This window comes from Eschrichtius robustus, chromosome 21, assembly GCF_028021215.1.
Source record: "Eschrichtius robustus isolate mEscRob2 chromosome 21, mEscRob2.pri, whole genome shotgun sequence".
Taxonomy (NCBI): domain Eukaryota; kingdom Metazoa; phylum Chordata; class Mammalia; order Artiodactyla; family Eschrichtiidae; genus Eschrichtius; species Eschrichtius robustus.
This window is the reverse complement of record NC_090844.1, coordinates 30,964,620-30,979,064: the sequence shown is the minus strand read 5'-3', so window position 1 is coordinate 30,979,064 and position 14,445 is coordinate 30,964,620.

Sequence of the window (14,445 nt, the reverse complement as noted above, 5' to 3'; positions counted from 1 at the left end):
GAAACTAAGGCTCTGAAGGGGGGAGGTTCATTAACTTTTCCAATGTGGGTCTAGCCTTATAAGAATGTAGGGAAGGACAATGTAAGAATTCTGCCTCGAGCTCACATTTGATTTGATTTCAGCCCTGATGTGTTCCTTACTCAGATGCTTAACAGTTTTTATTCCCCACTCTTGTATTCAGTGTCGAAGAGGTTCCATGAAACACAGAATCAGGAGACCTGGTTCTCAGTCCCATTCTGATGGGTGCCATGGGGAGAGCCACTTAACTGCTGGGCTTCAGCTTCCTTGATAATAAGGCACTGGGACTAAATGAGATCATGACCCTTCTGAATCCTAAATTTAGAGCTGGGTTATCAAATGTAGTGTGAACGTCACACCAATTAAGATGGCTACTATATGTATTTTCTAAGTAACAAGTATGGGTACAGAGTTTCATTCTGGAAAGATGAAAAAGCTTCGGAGATGGATGGTGAGGATGGTTGTTCACCGAAGTGACCATACTTGATGCTACTGAACTGTACTCTTAAAAATGTGAAAATGGTAAATTTTATATTATGTAGATTTTACTACAATAAAAAAAGAAGTTAAAAATGTGGTACGATTTTTTTTTTTACAAAACGTAAGCATATTCCCCTTTCTTGAAAAGGGAGCCTCATTCGATTTCCTAATGATTTTTAGGGACTTTCAAAATATTGTTGATTTTACAGGTCTAAACTCACTTGTAATACAAGCCACAATGTACAGGAGTAGAAGCCATTTTGACAAAGGATGGAGAAGAGAGAGTTTCAAATAATGTGATTAATTTATAGCAAGATTCTGTGTTGGGAAAAGCATAGCTTGTCTGAGAAAATGAGAACAAGTTGACGTTGCTGGAACCCAAAGATTAGGGGACGGAACAGCATGTGCTAGAGACAGAGGCAGGGCTGAGTCACTGGAGACCAGGTTACAGAGTCTGCGCTGTGTGTTACAATGGAAATAGAGACATTGACCAATTTCACGACGCAGAGTGGCGCTATTCTGGTTTGTGGTCTCAAAAGGTCAGTCTGGCAGCGTTCTGTGGAAAGAGCCAGTGGGTAGCAGTAGCATGAAACGGTACACATCTTTTAGGTGACTATTGTCATTGTTCAGAGTAGAGTACATAAGAGACAGGGTGGAGAGAAGTAGTTAGATTTTAGAGATAATTTGAGAGGAGCCATCCACAGGACTTGGAGATGCATTGGCTTAATCCTCTGTGCTATTTCTCTGTAATCAGTCATTTCCCCCCAGTGCCACAGTCACCCTTACCTGGGCCTCTGTCACCATCTATTAGAGCATTGCTGTTATTGATGGGGTTCATTGCCTTGAGCTCTTGCCCCTAAAGGTGTCCTTTACATCATAGCTAGACTTGGCTTTCTGAAATGCCGCTCTCCACACACAACTTCCCTGCTCAAAACATTCAGAGTCTACCCACTGCCTTCAGCATCAAGTCCCACCTCCTTAGCCTGACATACAAAATAATTTATGATTCTATGTCTCTTAACGTATCTACCTCATTCCCTTAACAGGGACTCAATAAAAAATATGTATTCAGCACCTATTATTGGCCAGATTAATTACTACCAGCAACTTGTTATAAAGCATTTTTCTTGCTACTCTTGCATTCATTCTGTCTTCCTGGAATGTCCTCACCCTTATCACTGCTTATGGAAATGCTCCTCTTCCTTCTCTGGAATCAGATCTCATTTCTTAGGAAGCTTTTTGTGAGCCTCTATCTCAGACGAAGCACAGCTAGCCATTGTCTCCATGTTCCAGGGCGTTGGCATGTCCTGCAATTAATTGCTGGTAACCTTTTATTTGTCATTGGAAGCAGAAACCTTATTTTCTATTGAAAAGGTGCAGAGTTTGTTACTGATGATGCAATCAGCAATGACATGCTTTGTTCTGAGCAGTAAGTTAGACTTAGGGACTTGGGATGCTGAGAGGCAGAGGGAAATTAAAAATGTCCAGGCACCAGAAAGGGAAGGTAGAAAATGCCTGGCATTCAGTGAATAATTATTGAATGAATAAACAAACAGGTGATTGGCAACTTTGTCCAGCTACAATACTGAACTCTACGTAATTTAGGACTAAGCCAGCGCCTCATTCTTAATGATCGCACAACTACAACTTAGATAGTTCAGTCCAATCATTTCTTGAATATTTGGTTCAGGAGAAGCCAAGATGGATAGGTTTCTGCTTTAAATATTAGTGGTGGAATTGGGGGAGGGCAGGAGGAGGGCGAACACAAATACAGACAACATAGGGCAGTAAATAGGACAAAAAAAAAAAAAAACCACACCATAGCAATAACTCAGAAAAGAAAGTGGGTTAATCCTGCCTGGGAAATAGGAATTGACTAGAATTTGCTCATGTCCCAGGTTGATTGACGTACTCCCCTCATTCCACTGCAAGCTTTTCTCACTCTTTGCCCAATGGTCTGCCATTCACACACTCCTGGCTGCAGCCTCAATGGTCCAGGTTACTGTCTTCAAACAGGTCCACAACTTACCTGGGAATCTTGTGAAAATGCAGGAGGCCTGAGATTCTGATTTACCTAAAGCTTCCGGATGACACCAATGCTGCTGGTCTGTGGACCCCACTCAGAGTAGCGAGATTTCCGTGGCCTCCCTGAAAATATTTTCCCCCATTTATTCAAATCCTCTGTGTTTTTACGGGCTAAGTCAAATGTCTGCCCTATGCAGGTATCTCCTAAAATCTAGGGCTGTGCGTCAGTGTTTTGTTTTTTTTTTTTCTTTTCTACACTCCCTGGCAGGTATTTCTTGCCAAGTCTTTCCCCCCCAATTTACCCCCAGTTGTTAGCTCCTTAAGGGAAGGACTTGGTCTAATTTATCCAGACTTGATCTAATGCACCCAAACTCCACGATGGTATATGTTACAGAATTGGGCCTTCATAAATATTTGTTCAGTTGAATTTGAATTGAACTTAAATTTCATGTTGTGTATGAAGTAAACGTGTGTGTGTATGTTTGTGTGTATACCCTACGCAATGTAGGTAGACCAGATCAGAATACATACAGGAACCAGGTCATTTTAGTACTGTGTCACCATGAATGAAACATAGATTACAGTTATCTGGGTGGGAGCAGTCACCCAGCATATAAGCTTAATGAAGGCAAGACACTTTTTTTAAAAATTGAAGTGTAGTTAATTTACAATGTTGTATTAGTTTAAAGTGTACAGCAAAGTGATTCAGTTATACACATATACACACATATATATATTCTTTTTCAGATTCTTTTCTATTATAGGTTATTACAAGATACTGAGTAGAGTTCCCTGTGCTATACAATAGGTCCTTGTTGTTTATCTATTTTATATATAGTAGTGTGTATATGTTCATCCCACACTCTTAATCTATCTTCCCCTCCTTCACGTTATCCCCTTTGATAACCATAACTTGATTTTCTATGTCTACGAGTCTATTTCTGTCTTGTAAATAAGTTCATTTGTATCATTTTTTAAGATTCCACATATAAGTGATATATAATATTTGTCTTTCTCTGTCTGACTTACTTCACTTAGTATGGTTATCTCTAGATCCATCCATGTTGCTGCAAATGGCATTATTTCCTTCTTTTTTATGGCTGAGTTGTATTCCATTGTGCATATATACCACATCTCCTTTATCATTTCATCTGTTGTTGGATATTTATGCTGATTCCATGTCTTGGCTATTGTAAATAATGCTGCAATGAACCCTGGGTTGCATGTATCTTTTCGAATTATAGTTTTCTCTGGATATATGCCTAGGAGTGGGATTGCAGGATCAAATGGAGACTCTATTTTTAGTTTTTTAAGGACCCTCCATACTGTTCTCCATAGCGGCTGCACCAATTTACATTCCCCCCAACAGTGCAAGAGGGTTCCCTTTTCTCCACACCCTCTCCAGCATTTATTGTTTGTAGCCTTTTTAATGATGGCCATTCTGACCAGTGTGAGGTGATGCTTCATTGTAGTTTTGACTCACATTTCTCTAGTAATTAGTGATGTTGAACATCTTTTCATATATGAAAGATGGTCATCTGTATGTCTTCTAAGACACTTTTTTTCTTGTAGGTCACTGGGACCTCAGAGTCTAGGCCTGGGCCTAGCACGTAGTAAATAACCAATAAATATCTGTTGAATGCTCAATGAATGAAAAGGCAAGGTATTAGTTTAAGGGGTCTTTTGATAGTCAGAATGTGAAATTAATTTGGGTGTGAGGTTATGAAGGGTCATGGAGTGAGTTATACATTTGCATTGTCATACACAGAACAGAGATGCATATTGTCCTCTCTTCCATACATTCCTTAGATTGTGTACTGCTGTTTGAGGGAATGGTTAAGAATGGCAGACACCCAGAAGAGGCTCTGAAAATATGGAACAAATTGGGAAGAAAAATTCCCTATTTAAAAAATTAATTTCTAAAATGAAAACATTGCCTTTACTGTTTTTCTTCAAATCATTGTAATGCTTTTCTTTTTACATCTTTCAGTTTTAGCATTCCTAAACAGTAAAGTGGTCAAGTGATGTCTTAAAAAAAAAAAAAAAAGAAAAGAAAAGGCAAGGTATTAAATTTCAATTTCATGAATAATCACAATGTCAATCCCTAGAAAATGAAATAAGTAAAGCTCCGTTAAGATCTTCATGTTTCTGAAATAGAGTAAAAACAAACAAATAAACAATACTCAGGGCATTTCCACTCACGAAAAGAAAGGCCAAAAATAATCTGAAAATCTTCCTCTATAGTGAATACACATTAAGTAATACATTTTTTTCACTAAGTGTGTCTTCATACATAGCAGCAAAACAAAATCTAAGACATTTTTCCATGTGAATTATCTTTTCCCTAAAATACAAAATTGTTTTAGATCAACAAAAGGCTTTGTTTTTTTACTATTAAATATCAAGGGACCCACTTAATTGCAAACATAAATGCTTTTTCCTTGTCTCTCCTTCAGTTTTGCTGATGAGGAAGATTTTGCAGCCTTACTTGGTACCAAAATAGCTCTGTTTTGCTGACCATTATCATCTTCACAGAGCAGAGCAATGGTAATGAACTTAGGACACAGGAAGTTTACCATCTCGCAGTATAAAAATAGAACTTCTTATTACAAAGATACCTCTCCCACAAAGGAAAGCAACTAGAATTTTTTTCTTTTTTTTAAATTGAAGGATAGTTGATTTCCAATATTATATTAGTTTCGGGTGTACAGCATAGTGATTCAGTATTTTTACAGATTATATTAAAGGTTTTCATTAAAGATTATTATAAGATAAATGTTATAACTTCCTGTGCTATACAATATATCCTTGCAACTAGAATTTGTATTTTCTTTAACTTGTTCACATTATTATGCTGTATTTATATGTTAAGGTATTCACATAATTGATACTTGGGAAATATTGCTTCCATGCATATTTTTATTCAAATAATTATTTTTTTAAGAATTCAAAAATTTCCATTGACTATTAAGTATTTTGTCACTATGGCTTAGCTGAAGCCAATGTTACAAACAATAAACATTTTAGGACTCCATGTTTTCTACTAAAAAATTAGGTGGTAACTATTATTTTTATATGGTAATCTTTTTTTATTGTCATATTTTGCTTTCACACTTTCTAACATTTTAATTTTATTGGAGTATAGTTGATTTACAATGTTGTGTTAGTTTCATGTGTACAACAATGTGATGCAGTTATACATATACATATATTCATTCTTTCTTAGATTCTTTTCTCATATAGGTTATCACAGAATATTGGGTAGAGTTCCCTGTGCTATACAGTGGGTCCTTGTTGGTTATCTGTCTTATATATAGTAGTGTGCGTGTGTTCATCCCAAGCTCCTGATTTATCCCTCCATCACAATCCCACTCCTGGGCATATATCTGGAGAAAACTATAATCTGAAAGGATACATGCACCCCAATGTTCATAGTAGCACTATTTACAATCGCCAAGACATGGAAGCAACCTAAACGTCCATCGACAGAGGAATGGTTGAAGAAGATGTGGTACATATATATAATGGAATATTACTCAGCCATAAAAAAGAATGAAATAATGCTTTCACTTTTTAAATGGTAATTTAAGAGTAGGGGTATGAGTCTGGAATAACATTTGCTGAGTACCTAGCATAAGAGTGGCCCATTCCATCCTCATAGCTGGCCGTACAGGTGTCTACTGCCTTTCCTGTTTCACAAATGAGAAGACTCAGGACCAGAGTGGGTAAGTCACCTGCCCAAGGTCTCATATAGTGACCCTGGTGGGAAAATCTGACTTATCTTCCTGACTCCAAAGCCCTCCTACGTTCCTCTGCACCAAGATACCTTTAGAAATCTACCCTCTATTTTATTAAAATGCTATATCTTTGTATAAAAAGTGTAACATGCTGGGATATCTGTATCTTAGATAATATATAACTTGACTCATTCTTTCAATAAACATTTACTGGGTTTCTGTTGTGTAACTGGCAATATGCTAAGTGCTAAAAATAGAGATGAAATACTGTGGTGTCAGGAGAGACAGACCATTCAAAGACAAATGCAATTTGGAATTGCCAACGTTCATCTGCTTTTGAGTTATAAAAATGTCCATTTCAAATGACTTATACTAAAACCCATTATCCAATAAAGAGACTAGCACACTTTATTCTAATTATTCTAACTTAATATTTTAGAAAGGAGAACATTTCCACGTTATTTCTCAACATTTTGATTATATAGGATGAGTAAATAAGCTGTGTTTTTTTGTTTTAGTTTAGTTTTGTTTTTGGTTAAATGGAAACCTGGATTCCCCTGTGAACACTTAGAGTAGAAGAGGATCTGAAGGAGCCTTCTCTCTGTGTTTCCGTCCTGATTCTGTCGCTCACTGGTCCTGTGACTTTGGGCAAGTCATTTAACTTCTCAGCTTCATTTTCCTTATTCAAATAATTGGGAAAACTTCCCCTATTTCAGAGGTTCTTTCTTCAATTAATGAGCTGATGAATACTTGCCCAATAATTTGTATTCCTCCTGCTCCGAACCCCTTCATCCTAATTTAAATGTGAAGACACTGGAACAGAAGCAATCAACCTTTCAGGTTCCAAATACTTTAATTGTCATCTTTTATTATGATTCAATTCCTTCTGAAAGAATTTGCCCTGTAATTTTGCCATGGCTTTATGGGGAAAAAAAGAGGCAGTTTATCCTTGTGCAAAATATTTTTCAGAGGACTTCTCTGTGACACAGTGTTTTAGTCAGTCTGGAGATGACTCACCAATTCCAAATCCCAGGGCTTCCCTGAGAAACGCACTTGGATCACGGAGGTTCTCTCGGCAATGCAGGACTGTCATCCCAGAGCCAAACCACCCTGAGAAAGACACAGCTCCTTCCCAAGCCAGTCTGGTTCTGCACTCAAGGCGTCTCCAAAGCTGACAGGAAATGATTCAAGACCAAGGTTGGCCAGAACGAGCGTGGTGGTTTCCTCTGTGCATGAGATGACAAAGAACTTGCATCACGGACCTTCCCTGAATAGACTACCAATTCAACGGGTTCCAAATATCGTGAGATAAGGCACATCTTTTGCGTGGTATACTTTTGTCATCTCTACCTGAGGACAAGTAGTACCTCAGAGTATAAATACACCACTTTCCTACGCCTCCCCCGCTACGTTTAAATGAGATTAATCAAATTCACTTTAACTGACATGTGTGTAGTTCCTACACAGTAATAATATGTATGTAGCTGTGTTAGGCGTGGGAAGAAAGTGACACAACATAGATTCCTGTCACCTTGAAGTTGAGTCTGCAAGAACAAATATGAGTCACAAAGGTAAATAAATGTATTGTTTCAGAATATCGTAGCGGGCCTGAAGTACAGGGTGTCCTGTGGGAGATTGTCAGAGAACACCTGGTTTATACAGTAAGTCCCCTACATACGAACTTTCAAGTTGCGGACTTTCAAAGATGCGATCGTGCGTTCCACCAATATCAGGCGTGAGTGAAATTGCAGCTTGCCCTCCATCTCCTATTGCTGACGATCCTTCAGCTCTACCATCTCCCACCTGCTCTCCTTCCTCCTGTCAGTAACTCTTCTTGCCTGTTCACTTGATGCCAGCCCTTGTATGCCAGCTGTTGTACTGTACTACTGTACTTTTCAAGGTACTGGACTGTAAGATTAAAAATGTTTTATTTTTTGTGTTTGTTTTTTATGTATTATTTGTGTGAAAAGTATTATAAACCTATTATAGTACAGCACTATATAGCCGATTGTGTTAGTTGGGTACCTAGGCTAACTTCGTTGGACTTACGAACGAATTGGACTTACGAATGCACCCTCGGAACAGAACTTGTTCATATGTAGGGGACTTACTGTGTTGGTCCTTACTGAGAAAGGGACTTTCAAGGTGAGCTCTGAAGGATGCCTCAGCCAAGTGAAGAATGGGAGGAAAAGGCAGAAGGGCCGGATGGGCAAATGTTTTGAGACAAGACAGGTAGCTTGGTGGCTTGGAGGAAGAGAAGGCAGCCTGGTGTCTGGGGTGGAGCTCATGCTATTTGGACTTGATTCTTGGAGCAATGCAAAGTCAGTGAAGTGTTACAAAGTGAAGGATGGTGAAGTAGATCCATGGTTTTAGGAAATCAGCCTCGTTGCTGTGTGGAAAGTAGATAGGATAAGGGGCAAGAAAGGATGTCGAGCGTAAGGGAAATATGGTGGCCATGAGCGTTAAGGGGAGCCTTAATCAATGACACGGAGAAGATAAAAATCGTGGAAGTGGCCAGACATGCAGAAGGGGGAAAGAATCTGTCAGAGTGAGGTGCTGTGCACAGTCTTTGGGATACAGCAAAAAGGTCAGCAGGGCGTGAAGGCAGGGGGCCAGCCTCCTGTGTAATGACTTGGAGAAGTTGTAGGATAGGGCTGGAGGGAGGTGACTTGCTTACTGGTTGTTTGTGAGCCTCAGACTGTCTTTCAAGAAGATCTAGAACAAATCCTCCCATTCTCTTCCTTACTTCACTGGCACCCCGATCCAGTAGAAGTAAGTCGGCTCACACAGCAATGCTGACCCCAACCCTAAAAATCGCTGTCCGATTCCCTGTGGTCCTGACCCCAATCAGTTACCATGTACAACATGACCAAGCAGTAACAGTCTGATGCTCTGTGGCATCCAGGGGACCCCCCTTGGCAGTGGGGTCTTTGGAGGGAGCAGCCATGTGTGAATAATAGGGACCCCCAGTGTTTCCACAGATGAATGAACATGGCCCCTCCGTCGCTGATGGAGATTGCTCTGTGACGGAGGAGTGCTTTGCCCTTTGCGTGTGATTAGTAAGACAGAGATGACTATTCTTTCAAAGTCCCCCAGTGACCAAATTTGGCCTCCAAGAACTGAGTAGAAACATTTCACATGAGTCACGCTTGTTTGCCTCATGTTCTGTCATTAGTTGTTATGGAAACCACATAGCACAACCTAAGGGTTCAGAATTCCTGCAGTTAGCCTCCAACTTACCCCTAGTTTATACAGCAAACAAGTTTGCTTACTTGGTTAATCTTTAGCTACTTCCTGCCCGGTCTGAGGCTCACAAATTGGAAGCTGAAGAACTCAATACAGCCTAGAGCCCAGGCTGCCCTTTTTCAGGTGAATCAAAATAAAAGACATGCCCTTGTGTTCTGCCCTGAGGATGGTATAGATATTTAGAAGAATTTCAGATTACTTCCTGGGTTATCTGGTTGTTAGATCAAAGCTGCTCCCTTGTTAACATGGACACTAGACACACATGAAAAGAATTCAGGAATTCCTCACATTGTCTTTTTTGGGTTCGTCCCAATCTCTTGGCAAAATCTCCAGTCAAATCTTAATAGCCACTGGGTTTACTTTGGGAAATATGCACTTTAGAGAGATGTTAGACAGATTTTTGCTCCTTGAACTTCTTTGATGATAATACAAATCTTTGAAGCTCAGACACAAGAAAAGTTCATGTTCATAGTGCCTCCTGATGATTCAGAGACTGATGGTATGCGTTGTGGCTTCTTCTGCAAGGAATTTGAATCAGAAAGACCCAGACTGGGGGTGGGGAAAAGATTGAGTGGGAGTTCAGGATTAGCAGATGCAAGCTATTGTGTCCAGAATGGATAAACAACAGGGTCCTGCTGTATAGCACAGGGAACTATATTCAGTAACCTGTGCTGAACCATAAGGGAAAAGAATATGAAAAAGAAGGCTTCTGTCTATAGACCTCTCTTCATAGAATTTAGTACCAGTCCACAGGGCCAGAATAGAGACAACTGTTGTCTCAGATCCACCTGCTACGTCTCTCCCTCTCTTCAGCTCCAAATATTCATGAAAATAATCCCTTGACAGCCTTGCCCATCATTTAGTAAACATGTTCAGACAGGTCAGAGCATCAGCTTTAATTCAGGTTAGGACCTTGCGCTAAGGAAAAATAGAACTAATTAAAGTGAAAACGACACTTCATTTGAATAAAAATAAGAAAACATCATTATGAGCTGAAGAATACATGATTATTAAAGTCCTAAGAGAGAATAAGAAATAGGGCCAGATTAGCAAAGACATCAAGTCTTAGGCTGGCGAGTTTATACTGAATACTGACGGGTTATATAGTCACTGTAGATGAAAACAGAAATAGTTGAAACTCAAGTCAATTTCTGTTTTCTACTTTTTTAAGTTTAATGACTTAGAATTAAATCCAAATCTACTGAATGCTACTGTCCACTTTTGCGCAAACAATGTACACTGTCTAAGCATCAGTTTGTTCTTCTGTGATACAGGGGTAATTCTAACATTGTTAAGGATTGCTGTAAGAGTATATCTGATGATATGCATAAACGCAGTTGGTTCAGAGCCTAGGTCATGCTAGGGTCTCAATATATGTGTCCGTTTTCTCTCTCCATAGAAGATGATGACGATGAAAGTATTTTCACCTTAAAAAAAATTAAAGCAACTTTAAAAAGTTGAGTTTAAGAATTATCTATATATTTTAATTATTCATCTCTTAATGATGTACACCATCAATGAAGATAACTGAGAACAATTTTACGGTCAGAACTTAAGAGTTAAAAGGGGAAAAGGATAAAATTAGTCGTCGGAACCTAAAGTGCTTTTTTTCCTTCATCCTCTGATAAACCATACCTAAGTCCAAATTAGATATATTACTGAAATGCAACAAATAAAAATAGTAACAACAATATCTTCTCTTTTAATGGATGTGTTATTATTAGGAAATGAATTTATCACATTTGCTTCCTCTGACCTGTTATTATATTTTTAACTCAAGGTGTTCTGACTTCTTCTGTAATTTATACACAAAATCAGAGGTTTAAAAGTAGAGCAGTGTTATTGAAATATAATTCACATACCATACAATTCACTGACTTAAGGTGTAAATTCAATGACTTTTAGTATATTCACAGAGTTTGTGCAACCATCGCCACGATGAATTTTATAACATTTTCATCACCTCCCCGAAACCTCTCATATCCTTTATCAGGCACTCCGCTTCCCACCTCACCCACTCCCCTACCCTGAGCAACCATTAATCTACTTTCTGCCACTATAGATTTCCCTATTCTGGACTTTCCTATGGATGAAAATATATAATATGAGGCATTTGTGTCTGGCTTCTTTCACTTAGCTTAATGTTTTCAAGGTTCATCCATGTTGTAGCAGTATTTTATCACCTTTATTGACAAACAATAGTCCATCGTAAGGATACACGCCATTTTATTCATCCATTCATGATTTAATGGATTTTTGGATTGTTTCCAATTTTTAATTATTGTGAATAATGCTGCTATAGAATTGTAGAATTTTAAACCCAGAAAGTATCGCATGGCTTATTCAGCCCATTCGCTCTCAATTTACAGATATTCTACTGAAGTGTCAGAAAAGGTAGGTGAATGGACCATGTCTTACTGCTTTTCAGATGCAAAACTTGAACTAGAACTCAGGTCTTCTAATTATTGTATGATTGCTATTTCTATCTCCATCAAGAGCTGGCAAAGCTTTAGGAAGAGGGCCTTGAGCTTACTGTTATATCAGATGCAATGGTGCGTAAGAGCCAGTCTCTGTAATCCCAGCAACATACAGTTGAATGAAACAGTGATTGTGTCTGATTTTATTCACCTCTGAGACACTTCTCTGAGTGCAGCGCACATAATGAGTGTATAATAGGAAATTGCATAATTGATACCTTGAAAGATCTGAACTCATGGGGTGTAAACACACAAGCAACTTTGTGTTTAATTTTTATTTTTCCTTTAAGCCTGTTCACTGCGGTAGTTTTTCCCATTCTCCTAGATAAAAACTTGGGTAGGCCCCAAGAAATGAAAAGACCTGGAGTTTCTTTATGTCACAAAACCATCTCAATTCAGTTCTGGGAATGCCAAAGCTATGCACTGGTGAAAGTTTCCATCTTCACTGGAAGTAGCCTTCTCTCCCACCTAAGGCAACAGGCCAGCAATGTGCAGGGGGTGGGGAGAGGGTCCAAGGGGAGCTGGAACATTCTGATAATGCTGTAAGGACACAGCCTGTGTTCTCTGGGGCCGGCAGAGGTCTTCACACCTCTTTCTTTCATAGCTGTCTTTGGAGGTTCTTTAGAGACCTTCTCTCCCGTGTCACAGGGTGACCACTGTTCTCTTGACATGGATGATTTGCACTTTTTTGTGCAAATCACTTTCTCCTTCCTTAGCCTCTGGGAACATAGCAACAGAAACCAGATTGCCCCTCCTGATGGCCCTATTGGAAGTTTTATGGATGGCACACCTCTAGGTCACTGGAAATACTCATGTATCAACTGCCCCCAAAATGTCAAACCCAACATAGCCTCTCTTCAGCTCTTCTATCAGCGGCAGGTGGCCAGTGCTTAGTTCACCCTTTGTATTTCTCAGAGAGTTGACTCTGTCCCTCTTCCCACGCTGCCACATGTATTTAGTGCTCTGGCCAGTTTCTTTCACGTTCCTCTCTTGACTTGAGGTGGTAGGAGAATGTTTCTCCCACCTGGGGTGTTTGTGTGTCTGAGGTAGTCAACAGAACTCTAATCACAGCTCTTTCCAAGGAAACATTCCTTCCTCAAGCTTTTTACTGTAAATGTGGGCAAGTGGTTTAAGAGTTATGGATCTGCTTAAAACAAAAACAAAAACAAAGCAAAAACAGAAAAGGAAAGAACATCCAATGAACTAAAATCTTTGAAATTTTGCATCTTGGTTTGTTACCTTACTTTGGAATAGCATATTTATTATATCTTGGTGCCTTAAATGTAATTTCCAATGTAACATCTGGTTATGCTTTTAAATTGCCTGGAAGCCAGGGTGATATAATAAAAGGAACACTGGTCTAGGGCGGTACTAGCTGTCATGTATGGAACTCTACTTTATACCAAACACCGTACTAAATAATTTGTAAACATTATCTCAGTAACTTCTTGTAACAAGTCAATGATACACCTTTTGTGATCTTCATTTAATAAAGCAGGGAATTAAATCTCCAAAGTGTATCGTCTGGAACAGTATGCTAAATATATCATTTAGTTGGATGCTTTCAATGAAAGAAACAGAACACCCCCCCCCCCAAATTGTCTTAAACAACAGAAACAAGTACTATTTACATAATCCAAAGGTAGGACAACTCCAGTGTCGGTTAACTTAATGGCTCAAAGATGTGCCCAGCATCTGGGTTCTTTTCGTAGTTCTGTTCTGCATCCCTGGCGTTTAAGCCTAAGCTTTCATGATCACAGGATAGTTGCCACATTTTAGAAATCACATCTAGATTAGACAACGCTTAGGAGAAGAAGAGCTGTCTCTCCCCTTTAGGAAAAACTTTTCCCAAATCCCCACCCAGCAACTGAGCAAAATGGCATTCTGCAGCAAGAAAGAAAGTGGAAGATGTACTTTAGATGTGGGGTGGGCAACCTTAGCCACAGGCCTTACACAACTTGCCTTAAATCATTGGAGTGGGATTTGAATCTAGGTTTGTCTGGCTTCAAAGCATATGCTCTTGTGAATTCTTTACCATATGCTGCTGTAGCCTCTATATCCAGAGGGATAGGTAATTTGGGTTCTATTCCTTGTAGTTATGTAACTTTAATGGATTGTTAACTTCTCAGATCCTCAGTTCTCTCAACTATAAAATCAGAGAGTTGTGTTCTGGTGACGGTCTATTTGTTTTATAATTACAGTGGGACTGACGGTACCTTGTACCATACTTTAAAAGAAAAATATATATAAGAGTGCATGACTTTAGGTCTTTAACTAGACTGGTCATTGTCCTGCAAGTTTAAAAAAACAAAACAAAACGTGTTTCAGTTATTATGATTTTCTGTGTACTTTCTGTGATGAATCAATACGTAATATTGCCAAATAGCTCAGAAGCTTTAGCCAAATAGCCAAATACTCAGAAGCTTTGTCAAAACCCATAGAATGTGCAACATGAAGAGTGA